Here is a 17,109-nt window from a genome sequence, read left to right on the forward strand (position 1 = left end):
TGGCTTATATAGCCCACAGATGGCTTCTCATTGATCGGCAGTTATAGCATGTCATACCAGATGGTGTCAACTTCTGCGCTAGTGGCTCCATGGCTCCTGCCATAGTATAAACATTACAAAGAATATCTCTGGCTCTTCTCTTCATCAAGAACTCAATCCATGCAACGCTATGATTATATCTGCCATCACCGTTGATGGACTGAGCGAGGTGGCACATTAGTTAGCACACTAGACTTGCACTCAGGAAGTCGACAGTTCAAACTCTCATCTGGCCATCCTTATTTAGGTTTCCTGTGATTTCCCTAAATCGCTTCAGGCAAATGCCAGGATGGTTCCTTTGAAAGGGCACAGCCGACTTCCATCCATATCCTTCCCTAATCCAATGGGACCGATGACCTCGCTGTTTGGTACCATCCCCCTGAATCGACCAACCAACAGTTGAATGTTTTCTTGCATATTCTTATTTCTACAGCCTCTATAATTATAGAGACTCAGTATGTGGGAGACTGGGGCAAAATTTGTTTCATCAAACAGTGTGTCATGTTTGTTTGTCCAATTCCTGATTTTTAATGTGCTTCTGACGTTCTGTACAGCGGCTGGAAATGGTGCAGATAGACAGACTGACGCAATTGTTTCCACATGTGCCCAAAATGATGCCCACCCACATACTTAAAACTGTATATTATGGGACAATCTATCCCCACCTTAGCTACTGTATGGAAATATGGGGTTGTGCTGCAGACATTCACCTTAACAGACTACTATTGCTACAAAAAAAGAGGGTTAAGAATTATACATGTACTAGGCTATAAAGATTCTTGCTGTGATGTTTTCAGACAACGCAAGTACTTCACCATATACTCTTTATATCTTCATAAATTAATTATTTTTTTGTCTCGCAGAAAACTGAAGTAACTAAATGTAGTGATATACATGACCACAATACAAGGTCCAAAGAGAATTACTACCGATAAAGAACAAGATTAAAAATGACCGACCAGAGTCCACGTACTAATGGACTGATATGGTATAGTAAACTGCCAGAGTTCATGAAAAACAGCAATAATAAACAATTCAAATCAATACTAACAGAATTTTTAATTGAAAAGTATGTCTATTCGCTCAACAAATTTTAAATTTACGAGCTGTAAAATAATGTATCAAAAATAACTGGCTGTATTAATATGTGCAAGATGTAATGTATTTTGACAAGCATCAATTTATTGTTTAATTGCTACCTGTAAGGCTAAGGTCAAAATGTATTTTATGTTTGTAACTGTACTTGACATTTGCAAAAGCCATCATACTGATAATTTCACACACAAAATTTAAATAAGTAGATAAGTAAATGTTGTAAATCCCAGGAATCCTGAGGCTGAAACTGGCCTTAACAGAGTGTAGCATCTGCTTTATCTTCTTTGGAGGTCAGAAAATAGATATCTGATACCTTGTCTCCCCTAGGACAGTCTATTTTGCTGAACATATTACTGCAGAAGGGAAATAATGCAATCGGTGGTTCATCACGTGAAAGTTCAACATTTTCATATTTTCTTTCCTTGGAAAATTCTGACATGGTATCACATAATAGCCACTGATTCAAAACAAAAAATGCAGATGATTAATTTTGCGATCCAAGTGGTCCTTGTCACAAATGATTTTGCTCTGTGTACCCTTGTATTTACAGCTTCTCTCTTATGGACTGGACGGTGAAAACATTGGGTGGTAAGTAAAAACACTGAAGCACCAAAGAAACTGGTATAGGCATGCATATTCAAATACAAAGAGATGCAAACAGGCAGAATACGACACTGTGGTCGGCAACAACTACATAAGACAATAAGTGTCTGGTGCAGTTGTTAGCCTGGTTACTGCTGCTACAAGGGCAACTTATCAGGATTTAAGTGATTTTGAAAGTGATGTTGTAATTGGCACACAAGCAATGGGACACAGCAGCTCCAAGGAAGAGGTGAAGTGGAATTTTCCCATATGACAATTTCACACGTGTACCATGAATATCAGGAATCCAATAAAACATCAAAACTCTTGACATCACTGCGGCCAGAAATAGAGTCTGCAAGAATGGGATCAATGATGACTGAAGAGAATCGTTCAACATGACAGAAGTGTAACCCTTAAACAAATTGATGCAGATTTCAATGCTGGGCCATGAAAATGTGTCAGCACGCAAACCATTCAATGAAACATCATCAATAAAGGCTTTTTGAGCCGAAGGCCCACTCATGTACCCTTTATGACTGCACGACACAACTTTACACCTCACCTGGGCCCGTCAACACTAACATTGGACAGTTGATGACTGGAAACATGTTGCGTGTTTCGGACGAGTCTCGTTTCAAATTGTATCAAGGACGTGTAGGGCATTTCAGCAGGGAATTTTTCAATCTGGTAGAAACTCTGCAATGGTGTGGGGCATGTGCGAGTGGAGTGATACGGGACCCCTGATACGTCTAGATACGACTGTGACAGGTGGCACATAAGTAAGTCCCTGTCTGATCACCTCCATCCATTCATGTCCATTGTGCATACCAACAGGCTTGGCCAATTCCACCGGCACAATGCGACATCCCACACATCCAGAATTGCTACAGAATGGCTCCAGGAACAGTCTTCTGAGTTTAAACACTTTCACTGTCCACCAAACTCCCCCGACATGACATTATTGAGCATATCTGGGATGCCTCGTAACATGTTGTTCAGAAGAGATCTCCACCCCTTCATGCTCTTGTGAATCCATGGACAGCCCTGCAGGATTCATGGTGTGAATTGCCTCCAGCACTACTTCAGACATTAGTCGAATCCATGTCACATTGTGTTGTGACACTTCCGCATGCTCGCAGGGTTCTACACGATATTTGGCAGGTGTACCAGTTTCTTTGGCTCTTTAGTGTGTAAATCAGTGTGCATGGGCTTGTGGTACACCCAGCGGCCAAGAAATCCATCTAACTTTCATTGTACTACAACATCTAAAAATGGCAGCCTTCCCTCTTTCTCTATCTTGACAGTGAACTGGAACTGGATATTTGGGTCCATGCCATTCATTTGTTCCTGGAAGTGCTCAATCGCTTCTATGCCATTTGGTCAAACCATAAGCATGTAATGATAAAATGAAGACGGACGAAGGGGAGACAAATCGTATGCACATTCCTCAAAATGTGTTATAAAAAAGTTGGCCATTGCTGGAGACAATGGAGAACCCCGAACCAATCCGTCCATCATTTCATAAAATTAACCACAGAACAAGAATTAGCTGGTCCTCATAACATATTTGTAAATAGTGAGCTTTTGTAAACAGTGAGACCACATCTGCGCTCACTAAAATATAATTTGGATCAACTCTAATTTGTTTAATTTTCTCAATTAACATCTGAGAGTTTTTTATGTGAAGTTCACAGTGGCCAACTATCAGAGTCATTGACTTAGTTCAATATTTGGTCAGTCCATAAGTAGGAGAATCAATGGCACTAACAACCAATGGCACTAACAATTGGCGTCAATGTAATACCTTCCTTGTGGACTTTCGGTAAACCATACTGCCTAGGAAGTTTAGATGCCCTATGCTTTAAGGTTTTTGATGACGTCCTCTGGAGGATAAGAATTCTTCAGGACCTCCACAGTTTTTCTGCTGTATGACAGAGCTGGGTCCTATTTTAGACATCTGTACCTCCTACCTATCAGCAGCGATGCTAATGTCGAAAGCTCGAGGTTTTACCCTGAACTGACACATCAGGAAGTCCCAGGATATTTTATACAAAATTTATCTTTGATGCACAGTGAAAAAATGTGTTCTGAGGAATTTGAAGTAAATTTTATCATAATGTTCTCTGTATTGTTTATAGTTATGATCAATTGCTGTAATTTTGAGTACTATGGCCATAGTCACTTATTAGTGTATATATTACACTGCAGAAAAGTTCATAATGTTTTGCACTTTTTTATAACTTACAAAATTATATGAAGCTGCCCTATGGGAAACAGTACAACAGTGCAATGTGGGGCACAGTGTAACACTGTTACAGTGACTTGAACAGTGCAACACGTGTTCTGGGAGCCACGTGCAATGACAGGGTCAAAGTGAGTGACAGGAAGAGCCTTCTACCATACCAACTGAGGAAGATGCATCGTGCCAGAATTTAGTTGGTCCTGATATTTTTAGAGATCTTCCTAAAGGTGGCGAACATATGAGGAACCAAAATAACAGAAAGAGGGCAATGAGTTGCATTGCAAAGGATAACCCAGTTAAAAAAGTGACTGAAGATGGTTCAAGATAGAAGAAAATGAAGCAGGAAAAGGAAACTAAAACTGAGCCAACCAGAGAACTGTTTTCAGAAGAATCTGATCTGCCTGGAACAGTGGAACACAAAATGTGGGATCTTTTAGAGTACGCAGAAAGTGGTGATATTAAAGGCCAAATGGGGGAAAGGAAGGAAACAGTAAGTCAGCTGTTCAAGATCGTTTATTTCAGAAGGGTTTCCTGGCAAGAACCCACTTCATTATCCTGGTAAAGGAAGAAGGACGTCAGTGGTGTCTATTAAGTGGCATTTTCCATAGCTGAACAAAAATCCAAACACATTTATAAGGGGCTATCAAAAAGGATGGTGCAAACTTACATGGCTGAAAGTAGACAATAATAGGAACACAAATGTCCCAGTAAACATGTGTCCGCAAACGAGCCGCTTGTGAGATAATCACAACTGTATGGGTTCAAGCCACCACTGACGACGTTGTTTGTAACATCGTCAGTTTCCCCCTTGCGCACTTGAGGCCGTCCTATGTTTGCTGTTCACACAAAAGAACATTGTCGAGAGATGGAGTTGGAATCACACCAGGCACGCAGAACATGCAGGACGAGTAAACAGTCTCAAAGGGTATCAGTCGCATCTGAGGAGTGCCACGTGTACTGTGTTGTTGTTACAATGGAACCGTACAGTAATGAAAAGTATGCGGATATGCACTTTGTGTACGGTAGGGCTAATGGCAATGCATGGGAGGCTGCACACTTGTACCAAGAAATGAATCCTGATTTAAGACACCCCAAAAGTCCTACATTTACAAGGGTCAATCAGTGCCCGAGAGAACATAAGGGTTTTGCACATGGCAGAACAGGAGGTAGGCCTGCTCACATTGCGCCTGAGGTTGAGGATATGGTGTTGGAAGCAGTACAGTGCTCTCCAGGAACCTCGACGAAAAGGATTGCCACACAAGTGCCTGTACTAAGCCATGTAAGTCGTGCATGAAGAGTTTTACATCACAATTTACTGTGCCCTAACCATTTCCAACAAGTTCAATGTCTTTGCAGCATTATGTCCAGATATTTAAACAATGTGGGTGGGTCAAGCTGGACACTACCAATGATTTATCCAAACATTGTGGTTTTGTTTTTCCTGCTCATCTGCATTAAGATATATTTTAAAGCTTGCTGTTATTTATCACACCAACTAGAAATTTTGTCTAAAACATCTATTATCCTTGTACAGTTACTCAACTCCGACACCTTGCCATATGCCACAGCATCATCAGCAAACAGCTGTAGATTGCTACCCACCACCTCCGCCAGATCATTTATATACACAGAAAATAACAGTGGTACTATCACACTTTCCTGGAGCACTCCTGATGGTACCTTTGCCTCTGATGAACACTCACCATCACGGATGATGAACTGGGTTCTGTTACTTAAATAATCTTTGAGCCACTCACTTATCTGGGATCCTATTCCATATGCTCATTAACAGTCCACAATGGGACACTATGTCAAATGCTTTCTGGAAATTGAGAAGTATGGAATTTGCCTTTAGTCCTTCATCCATAGACCTCGCGATTCCATCCGGACCTGAAGTTTTATTTGTTTTTGAACTCTGTCAGTTGTTGTCCATATGGGAGTTTGTTTGATGGTCAAACAGTGGTACGTTTGTACTATTTTCTCATGTGAACAATTTCTGAAATGCAAAATCTAAAACTTTGGATTTTGTTTTGCTACCTTCAACTGCCATGTCAGACTGGTCAACAAGTGGCTGGTTGGTTGGTTGTTTTAGGGTAGGAGACAAGACAGCGAGGTCATCGGTCTCATCGGATTAGGGAAGGACAGGGAAGGAAGTTGGCCGTGCCCTTTGAAAGGAACCATCCCGGCATTTGCCTGGAGTGATTTAGAGAAATCACGGAAAACCTAAATCTGGATGGCTGGATGTGGGATTGAACCATTGTCCTCCTGAATGCGAGTCCAGTGTCTAACCACTGCGCCACCTCGCTCGGTCAAAGAGTGGCTGGATGGAAGCCTTAGACCAGCTTAGCGATTTTACATGGGACCTGAATTTTCTCAGGTTGTCAGCCACATCTTTTCCTAAGGTATGACAGTGGTAGTTCTTATATGCTTTATGCACAGATCTTTTCTCAGTTGAACAAATCTCTACAAAACTTTGCATGTTGTAATTTGCGCATTCTCTTTTGAACCGAGTGTGTAACAGCCTCTGCTTCGTCAGCATTTTCTGAATTTCACTGTTAAACCACAGTGGGTCTCATCCACCCTTAATCCACTTACTAGGCATTTAGTTCTCTAGACAGTGATATAAAATCTGCTTAAACTTTGTCCATAATGCCTCTACATCCATCTTACTGGAACTAAGTGATGTCAATTTACTGTCCAAGTGAGATGCTAACAACTGCTTATCTGAGACACACTCATCTAGCCTTCTGGACTGATTTATTAGCTTTTGTAAAGTAGCTGTCATAATGACATGCTCACTAATGCCCCGCCCTATACTGACGTCATCAATAAGATACGGCCTGTTTGTAGCCACAAGGTCTAAGAGATTTTTATTACAAGTGACCTGCCAATCTAGCTCCTTAATACAGAATGCATGGACAAGCAGGATGCTGCAGGCAAACTCGTCCTGTTGTGTACTCATGGTGTTTACATGCAGCGCCATACGTATTTTAATTTCGATCTAATGCACATAAATTCTCTCTTAATTTTTAAACTTATTTGTCTTTTAGATATGAGGATGGCAAAGCTGGCTGAAACTGGTCATTTTGTTCAAAGTTAGTGTGATTCTGGTGGACAATAAATTATACCAGAAGCATTGTGTCATTGAGAGATATACCCTAAAGAGAATGAAAACTCTGCTAGCTTTTGGAAGAAATCCTTTGACGAAATAGAGTACACACACACACACACACACACACACACACACACACACACACACAGTACACCTACATTGTGGCTGCTGTACTGTGTGTGTGTGTGTGTGTGTGTGTGTGTGTGTGTGTGTGTGTGTGTGTGTGTGTAGCTCGTCAAAACATTTCTTCCGAAAGCTAGTGAAGTTTTGTCTTTTCTGTTTTTTGTGCCTATTAATGATGCACTGCTTGTGCTATTCAGCGAGTGGTCTCCTTTATTCCTAAATTATTAACATTCTGCCAGAACTTTCCTTACTACATTTGAACTTAACAGAACACATTATGGAGAAACACCACATGTTGTACATACAGATCACCTTTATTTCACTGGAGCACAACTAGTTTTGATTTCCTCCAGTCATTACGTGCGGAGCAAAAGAAAGATATATGACAACCAATAAGATGTTCCACAAAGTCACATATCTGAGCAACTGTTAAAGACGAATAATTTGAATCGACGTGCCAGGATAATACTGAATAGCACAAAGGCTAACAATATTAAATCTGACTATACAACACTGCCGTGTTCTCTGAATCATTTTCTGTGTCAGGAATGCAACTTTGCAACACTCTTTCTCAGAATATTAGAGAAATTAAAATCCTTCCAAACTTCAAGAGTTTGCTAATGGCCACCCTTCTATCACAACAGCTATCTCCTCTGAAGCTCATTCTCATCAACCCCACCCCCTCCCACCCCCACTTCTCCTTCCCCTTGTTTAAAGAGTTCTCTACTGAAAATATCTTCTTTCCTAAAGGCCACTGTCACTTTCATTTCAATCTTCTTATCTTTAACTATCTCTTCCACTTCCCTAAACTAACCAATATCATTCCTAACACCTCCATGATTTACAGGGACTGAATGAAAAGTAATGCCTCCACCTTCATTAATTGGGTTTGGATAGGAATATTTTAATAAATCAAATGCAGAAATAATCCATAGAATGTGATCTTTAATTACCAATATTAACTTTTCCACATAATCACCAGCCAAATGGAGACATTTCTGCCAACGATTAACAAGTTTTCTGAAACCATTAGTCTCACAGTTCCCTTAATGTCTTCATCAGAAGCATAATGACATCCTCACAGATCGTCTTTCATTATCTGAAACCGATAGAAGTCAAACGGTGCTAAATCTGGATTGTGTGGAGGATGTTGTACGGTGGTGAGATTCAGTCTCTGAAGTTCTGCTGTGGTGGCACGTGAAGTGTGTGGATTGGCACTGTCATGCTGCAGAAAAACATTTCCCTTTTCCTTTCGGACCCTTATTAGCCGTCGTTTTAGACTTCGCAGCGTTGTGATGTAACGCTCTGAATTTATTGTTGTTCCACGATCAAGGAAATCAACATCTGCATTCCACAACACTGTGGCCACGATTTATCCAGCTGAGGGCTGTGTCTTGATTTACTTTTTCTGGTGTGAGTCTTTGTGTCAATATTCCATAGACTGACGTTTCATTATACGAAGGTGGAAGCACTTTTCAGTCAATCCTCATAATTTTTATTACTAGTGTTACTATCATTATTATTATTATTATTATTATTACTATTATTGCTAATTATTATTTTTATTAATAATGCAAATTATTTTTACTGTGATTGTTATGTAATATTTTTTTGTATGTGTTGTTCCCAGTCAGATGTAAAAGAGGGCCCCCATGCCCTGCTCTGATAAGGGTAAATAAGCAATAAAAAGTATCAGCTGCAATTTTCATGAAAATGCTATAAGATGAAGCAGCCATTTGGATGTGCCTTAATAACTTTTCGGATGTCCTGACCATACTTTTCATTATTTCCAAAATCACCTTATGCATTTTTACATTCCATCATTTTCAAAGAGAATGTTATGTCAATCTTGCTGCTGGTGGGGAGGCTTGCGTGCCTCAGCGATACAGATAGCCGTACCGAAGGTGCAACCACAACGGAGGGGTATCTGTTGAGAGGCCAGACAAACGTGTGGTTCCTGAAGAGGGACAGCAGCCTTTGCAGTAGTTGCAGGGGCAACAGTCTGGATGATTGACTGATCTGGCCTTGTAACAATAACCAAAACAGCCTTGCTGTGCTGGTACTGCGAACGGCTGAAAGCAAGGGGAAACTACAGCCGTAATTTTTCCCGAGGGCATGCAGCTTTACTGTATGATTAAATGATGATGGCATCCTCTTGGGTAAAATATTGCGGAGGTAAAATACTCCCCCATTCGGATCTCCGGGCGGGGACTACTCAAGAGGATGTCGTTATCAGGAGAAAGAAAACTGGAGTTCTACGGGTCGGAGCGTGGAATGTCAGATCCCTTAATCGGGCAGGTAGGTTAGAAAATTTAAAAAGGGAAATGGATAGGTTAAAGTTAGATATAGTGGGAATTAGTGAAGTTCAGTGGCAGGAGGAACAAGACTTCTGGTTAGGTGACTACAGGGTTATAAACACAAAATCAAATAGGGGTAATGCAGGAGTAGGTTTAATAATGAATACGAAAATTGGAATGCGGGTAAGCTACTACAAACAACATAGTGAACGCATTATTGTGGCCAAGATAGATACGAAGCCCACACCTACTACAGTAGTACAAGTTTATATGCCAACTAGCTCTGCAGATGATGAAGAAATTCAAGAAATGTATGATCAAATAAAAGAAATTATTCAGATAGTGAAGGGTGATGAAAATTTAATAGTCATGGGTGACTGGAATTCGGTAGTAGGAAAAGGGAGAGAAGGAACCGTAGTAGGTGAATATGGACTGGGGCAAAGAAATGAAAGAGGAAGCCGCCTGGTAGAATTTTGCACAGAGCACAACTTAATCATAGGTTAACACTTGGTTCAAGAATCATAAAAGAAGGCTGTGTACATGGAAGAAGCCTGGAGATACTGACAGGTTTCAGATAGATTATATAATGGTACGGCAGAGATTTAGGAACCAGGTTTTAAATTGTAAGACATTTCCAGGGGGCAGATGTGGACTCTGACCACAATCCGTTGGTTATGACCTGTAGGTTAAAACTGAAGAAACTGCAAAAAGGTGGGAATTTAAGGAGATGGGACCTGGATAAACTAAAAGAACCAGAGGTTGTACGGAGTTTCAAGGAGAGCATAAGGGAGCAATTGACAGGAATGGGGGAAAGAAATACAATAGAAGAAGAATGGGTAGCTTTGAGGGATGAAGTAGTGAAGGCAGCAGAGGATCAAGTGGGTAAAAAAAACGAGGGCTAGTAGAAATCCTTGGGTAACAGAAGAAATATTGAATTTAATTGATGAAAGGAGAAAATATAAAACTGCAGTAAATGAAGCAGGCAAAAAGGAATACAAACGTCTCAGCATGACATCGACAGGAAGTGCAAAATGGCTAAGCAGGGATGGCTAGAGGACAAATGTAAGGATGTAGAGGCTTATCTCATGAGGGGTAAGATAGATACTGCCTACAGGAAAATTAAAGAGACCTTTGGAGAAAAGAGGACCACTTGTATGAATATTAAGAGCTCAGATGGAAACCCAGTTCTAAGCAAAGAAGGGAAAGCAGACAGGTGGAAGGAGTATATAGAGGGTTTATACAAGGGCGATGTACTTGAGGACAATATTATGGAAATGGAAGAGGATGTAGATGAAGATGAAATGGGAGACACGATACTGCGTGAAGAGTTTGACAGAGCACTGAAAGACTTGAGTCGAAACAAGGCCCATGGAGTAGGCAACATTCCATTGGAACTACTGACGGCCTTGGGAGAGCCAGTCCTGACAAAACCGAACCATCTGGTGAGCAAGATGTATGAGACAGGCGAAATACCCTCAGACTTCAAGAAGAATATAATAATTCCAATCCCAAAGAAAGCAGGTGTTAACAGATGTGAAAATTACCGAACTATCAGTTTAATAAGTCACAGCTGCAAAATACTAACGCGAGTTCTTTACAGACGAATGGAAAAGCTAGTAGAAGCCGACCTCGGGGAAGAACAGTTTGGATTCAGTAGAAATGTTGGAACACGTGAGGCAATACTGACCCTACGACTTATCTTAGAAGCTAGATTAAGGAAGGGCAAACCTACGTTTCTAGCATTTGTAGACATAGAGAAAGCTTTTGACAATGTTGACTGGAATACTCTCTTTCAAATTCTGAACGTGGCAGGGGTAAAATACAGGGAGCGAAAGGCTATTTACAATTTGTACAGAAACCAGATGGCAGTTATAAGGGTCGAGGGGCATGAAAGGGAAGCAGTGGTTGGGAAGGGAGTGAGACAAGGCTGTAGTCTATCCCCGATGCTATTCAATCTGTATATTGAGCAAGCAGTGAAGGAAACAGAAGAAAAATTCAGAGTAGGTATTAAAGTCCATGGAGAAGAAATAAAAACTTTGAGGTTCGCCGATGACCTCGTAATTCTGTCAGAGACAGCAAAGGACTTGGAAGAGCAGTTGAACAGAATGGATAGTGTCTTGAAAGGAGGATATAAGATGACCATCAACAAAAGCAAAACGAGGATAATGGAATGTAGTTGAATTAAGTCGGGTGATACTGAGGGAATTAGATTAGGAAGTGAGACACTTAAAGTAGTAAAGGAGTTTTGCTATTTGGGGAGCAAAATAACTTATGATGGTCGAAGTAGAGAGGATATAAAATGTAGAATGGCAATGGCAAGAAAAGCCTTTCTGAAGAAGAGAAGTTTGTTAACATCGAGTATAGATTTAAGTGTCAGGAAGTCATTTCTGAAAGTATTTGTATGGAGTGTAGCCATGTATGGAAGTGAATCATGGACGATAAATAGTTTGGACAAGAAGAGAATAGAAGCTTTCGAAATGTGGTGCTACAGAAGAATGCTGAAGATTAGATGGGTAGATCACATAACTAATGAGGAAGTATTGAATCGGATTGGGGAGAGGAGAATTTTGTGGCACAACTTGACCAGAAGAAGGGATCGGTTGGTAGGACATGTTCTGAGGCATCAAGGGATCACCAATTTAGTATTGGAGGGCAGAGTGGAGGGTAAAAATCATAGAGGGAGACCAAGAGATGACTACACTAAGCAGATTCAGAAGGATGTAGGTTGCAGTAGGTACTGGGAGATGAAGAAGCTTGCACAGGATAGAGTAGCATGGAGAGCTGCATCAAACCAGTTTCAGGACTGAAGACCACAACAACAACAACATAAAATTGTTGATGTAAATAAAATAGAAAGAAACTTCCACATGGGAAAAATATACTCCTGGAAATTGAAATAAGAACACCGTCAATTCATTGTCCCAGGAAGGGGAAACTTTATTGACACATTCCTGGGGTCAGATACATCACATGATCACACTGACAGAACCACAGGCACATAGACACAGGCAACAGAGCATGCACAATGTCGGCACTAGTACAGTGTATATCCACCTTTCGCAGCAATGCAGGCTGCTATTCTCCCATGCCAGTTCCACCTGGCACCTCAGTTGGACCAGGGTTCGTGCTGGACGTGCAGACCGCGTGAGACGACGCTTCATCCAGTCCCAAACATGCTCAATGGGGGACAGATCCGGAGATATTGCTGGCCAGGGTAGTTGACTTACACTTTCTAGAGCACGTTGGGTGGCACGGGATACATGCGGACGTGCATTGTCCTGTTGGAACAGCAAGTTCCCTTGCCGGTCCAGGAATGGTAGAACGATGGGTTCGATGACGGTTTGGATGTACCGTGCACTATTCAGTGTCCTCTCGACGATCACCAGAGGTGTATGGCCAGTGTAGGAGGTCACTCCCCACAACATGATGCCGGGTGTTGGCCCTGTGTGCCTCGGTCGTATGCAGTCCTGATTGTGGCGCTCACCTGCACGGCGCCAAACACGCATACGACCATCATTGGCACCAAGGCAGAAGCGACTCTCATCGCTGAAGACGACACGTCTCCATTCGTCCCTCCATTCACGCCTGTCGCGACACCACTGGAGGCGGGCTGCATGATGTTGGGGCGTGAGCGGAAAACGGCCTAACGGTGTGCGGGACCGTAGCCCAGCTTCATGGAGACGGTTGCGAATGGTCCTCGCCGATACCCCAGGAGCAACAGTGTCCCTAATTTGCTGGGAAGTGGCGGTGCGGTACCCTACGGCACTGCGTAGGATCCTATGCTCTTGGCGTGCATCAGTGCGTCGCTGCGGTCCGGTCCCAGGTCGATGGGCACGTGCACCTTCCGCCGACCACTGGCGACAACATCGATGTACTGTGGAGACCTCACGCCCCACGTGTTGAGCAATTCGGCGGTACGTCCACCCGGCCTCCCGCATGCCCACTATACGCCCTCGCTCAAAGTCCGTCAACTGCACATACGGTTCACGTCCACGCTGTCGCGGCATGCTACCAGTGTTAAACACTGCGATGGAGCTCCGTATGCCACGGCAAACTGGCTGACACTGACGGCAGCGGTGCACAAATGCTGCGCAGCTAGCGCCATTCGACGGCCAACACCGCGGTTCCTGGTGTGTCCGCTGTGCCGTGTGTGTGATCATTGCTTGTACAGCCCTCTCGCAGTGTCCGGAGCAAGTATGGTGGGTCTGACACACCGGTGTCAATGTGTTCTTTTTTCCATTTCCAGGAGTGTATATTAAAAACAAAGATTCCAGGACCTCCCAAGCGGGAAAGCGCCAGTAGACAGGCACAATAAAATAACACACAAACACACACACAAAATTTTGAGCTTTCACAACCGGCGGTTGCTTCGTCAGGAAAGAGGGAAGGAAAAGGAAAGATGAAACCCACATCCTTTCATCTTTCCTTTTCCTTCCCTCTTTCCTGACGAAGCAACCGCCGGTTGCGAAAGCTCGAAATTTTGTGTGCGCGTTTGTGTGTTATTTTATTGTGCCTGTCTACCGGCGCTTTACCGCTTGGTAAGTCTTGGAATATATAAAACTGTTCATTAGATACATTGTATCTAGTCAAAATTCTCGATCGTGAGACAAGTGAACAATATGATTGATACACCTTTGAAAATGACAGAATATCAAAAGGCGTATAGTAATTTTGGATGTAATAATAAAGGTGTGGTCAAGACAAGAGAAAAGTTAATAGTAAATAAATAAACAAGTAAATAAATAATTACATGGTAGGCAGTTGTTGGTTTAAGCGTAACTGCCCTTTACTCTGCACTTGAAAATAATGAAGATGATCAAAACTGGTTGTGCTCTGATTAATTAAAGGAGGTTTATGCTTACACCGTATGGTGTTTTTCCATAATGTTTTTCATAAAATTCAGAAAGGCTGTTTGAGAATTTCACATTTTGCTGAGTTATGAAATTTTTGTTACGGTGTTTATCTCATGTAGTGAAACAATAACATCCACAAAAAAAGTTTGGGACAAGTGCAGAGAACGACGACAAGTGCTATTCACAAAAATAATGGGTGTCAACCTAATCGGTGAGTATAGAGCCCAAAGGCATGGCTAGGGACAAATGGAGAACTGGACTATGGAATGGACAGACATTATATGGAATCCGAGCCCTCAGAAGCCAGAGTGGAATAGTGATAGCCTACAAGGTGCGTATCATGGCCATGCAAGACATAATATGGACTGGACAAAGTATCTTGCAGAAGCAGCAGTGTGCTATGTCCTACTGCTGCCACAATAGTGAACACTCATTTGGCGTGGGGTTTAGAGCGAGTCTAAATCCCACATCAAAATATATCCAGAACACCCAAATATATTGAGATGCAGCTTTTGATAAATTATAGTAGATAACATGGCAAATTTTCTGACACACACAAGCAATTTTTAAACTGTACACCTGCAAATCACACCACCAAATTTGTTCTTATTAAAGGAAACGATTTTCTTCTTTCTTTAGTATTGGAAAGACCCGTCAAAGACAAAAAAAGAAATATATGGAACTTAATCAAATGGTAACAACTCCACTAACAAGATAACAGCACTAAAAGCCACTGTCCCTCAAGGCTAGAAACAAGTGCACACATGCACACAAGCAAGCACATGTGCACGTGTGAGCAACCCCTTCACAACACACACACACACACACACACCTGTGCCCCCACCCATCCACACCAAGGTATAACAGATCATTGTAGGAAAAATGAAATGATGGTTTACGCTCTCTGTCATCCTAAACGAAGAGAATCTTAATATTTAATAATTCTTTCTTATTAACAGAAAATGGAAAATCCAGGACGGAATGCAACAAATACAAAAAGGATAGTTGTTACTCACCATATAGTGGAGACACTGTGTCACAGATAGGCACAACAAAAGGCCGTGTTCGCCAAAAGCTCATTTTGTAACAATCTTTTTCTTGTGCCTATCTGTGACTCAGCATCTCCATTATATGGTAAATGGCAACTGTTTTTTTTTATTCATACTTAAGTTTCGGACAATATGTTGTGGGAGAAATGGTCTATAAATATGTACAGGTAATATAAGGTACATGGTCAAACCATATTTGCAAGACAGGATGATGAAATTAGCATCTCCAACTGCTGTGGGCGGATTTTCCATTGTTCTCAGACACTGTATCTTGGAGTTGTGTTGTGGCCATGGTAGAGTGGCACTCATAACAACAATGGTGATGTCACAAAAGCAACAACAAAAAAAGCATTTAAAAAATCATTATAATGTTATTCACCCTCTGATGTTTAGCTCTGCTGAAATGTGTTCACACTGTGCAGTCTAATGAGATAAGGCACCCCCGGCCATTGCTAGGAGCAGGAATCATGGTGGTGACATGGAAACACTGGAAAATGACAGGCATTATGAGTTGTTGGCTGCTCTGTGTGGGTAGGGTATATATGCTGAAGGGTAGGGTGTATATTCGGAAAAAAATTCCCAGATTTTTCCTGGATATCCCAGTTAAAAGCACACTTTTCTTCCAAGGTGAAAACACACTTTTCCCCAGGTGACTACATTTTTTTCAATATTAGGTGACAATATACTTTCCCTCGGTCCTGTAAAAGTTATCAACCACCAGCACTTTAGAAAGTGAAATCCAGAAAAAACTACACATTTCGGAGAGATCTTTGATGTATGGCAATACATACCTTGCACATTTTCACATTACGAAAGCATAAACACAAATTCCACCAAATACAGCATGGTAGCTTCCAAAGTACTGATAACGAGATTGCCCTACATGATGTGCTTCAGTCAGCCGATCACAGCTCACATCACATGATCTCGTCAGCCGATGACAGCAGATATTCAGAGCATAAGACACGTGATGTAGTCAACCAATACCAACATCACTGTTAAGCAGTACGACCATACAAATAGGAAAACATAATTGTTTAAATTAATATAATAGAGGGAAACATTCCATGTGGGAAAAATATATCTAAAAATAAAGATGATGTAACTTACCAAACGAAAGCATTGGTATGTCGACAGACACACAAACACACACACAAAATTCAAGCTTGAATTTTGTGTGTGTGTTTGTGTTTGTTGTGTGTCTATCGACATACCAACGCTTTCATTTAGTAAGTTACATCATCTTTGTTTTTAGATACATTGTTTCAATTAATATACATGTACTGAATCTACATGAGGAGCTAAGGTGTGGTGTTTTTTAGCATGTGTTCACCTTTAAGATACATCAAACATAAATGTCGCAGTAAAATTTGAAAATAATTGCATGAATGGCAGGTTGTCTGGGCCCAAAATTTTTCTACGTGGCTGGTCCTCAAAGAATTAGTACTGAATTAGAGTCAAACACTCTGTGATTTAAGAAATTCATCACACATTCTCACACATTACATAAATGATCTTCTGTAAAGGGAAATTTATTTTGAAAGTAACGCTTCTCAAATCACCATTCACAGTATTTTCCTGTGAACTGCTAAAAATGTAAACAGTTGAGATGTGATGCTCATTGAAAGCAGCTTGATGTTATGAAATATTGCATAGTCTTTGTCTTAAGGCTTTGACCCACTTTGCTGTCAGCAGTTGCTTTGCACCCTGTGTT

General features: G+C 41.4%; 1 protein-coding gene across 3 annotated transcripts in view; it reads right to left on the reverse strand.

Annotated features, from left to right (window-relative positions):
• LOC126293652 (ectopic P granules protein 5 homolog) overlaps positions 1–17,109 on the reverse strand; it is a 393,414-nt gene that overhangs the window by 291,160 nt on the left and 85,145 nt on the right. The window lies entirely within an intron of this gene.

The sequence above is a fragment of the Schistocerca gregaria genome, chromosome 10, assembly GCF_023897955.1.
Source record: "Schistocerca gregaria isolate iqSchGreg1 chromosome 10, iqSchGreg1.2, whole genome shotgun sequence".
In the NCBI taxonomy this organism is placed as follows: domain Eukaryota; kingdom Metazoa; phylum Arthropoda; class Insecta; order Orthoptera; family Acrididae; genus Schistocerca; species Schistocerca gregaria.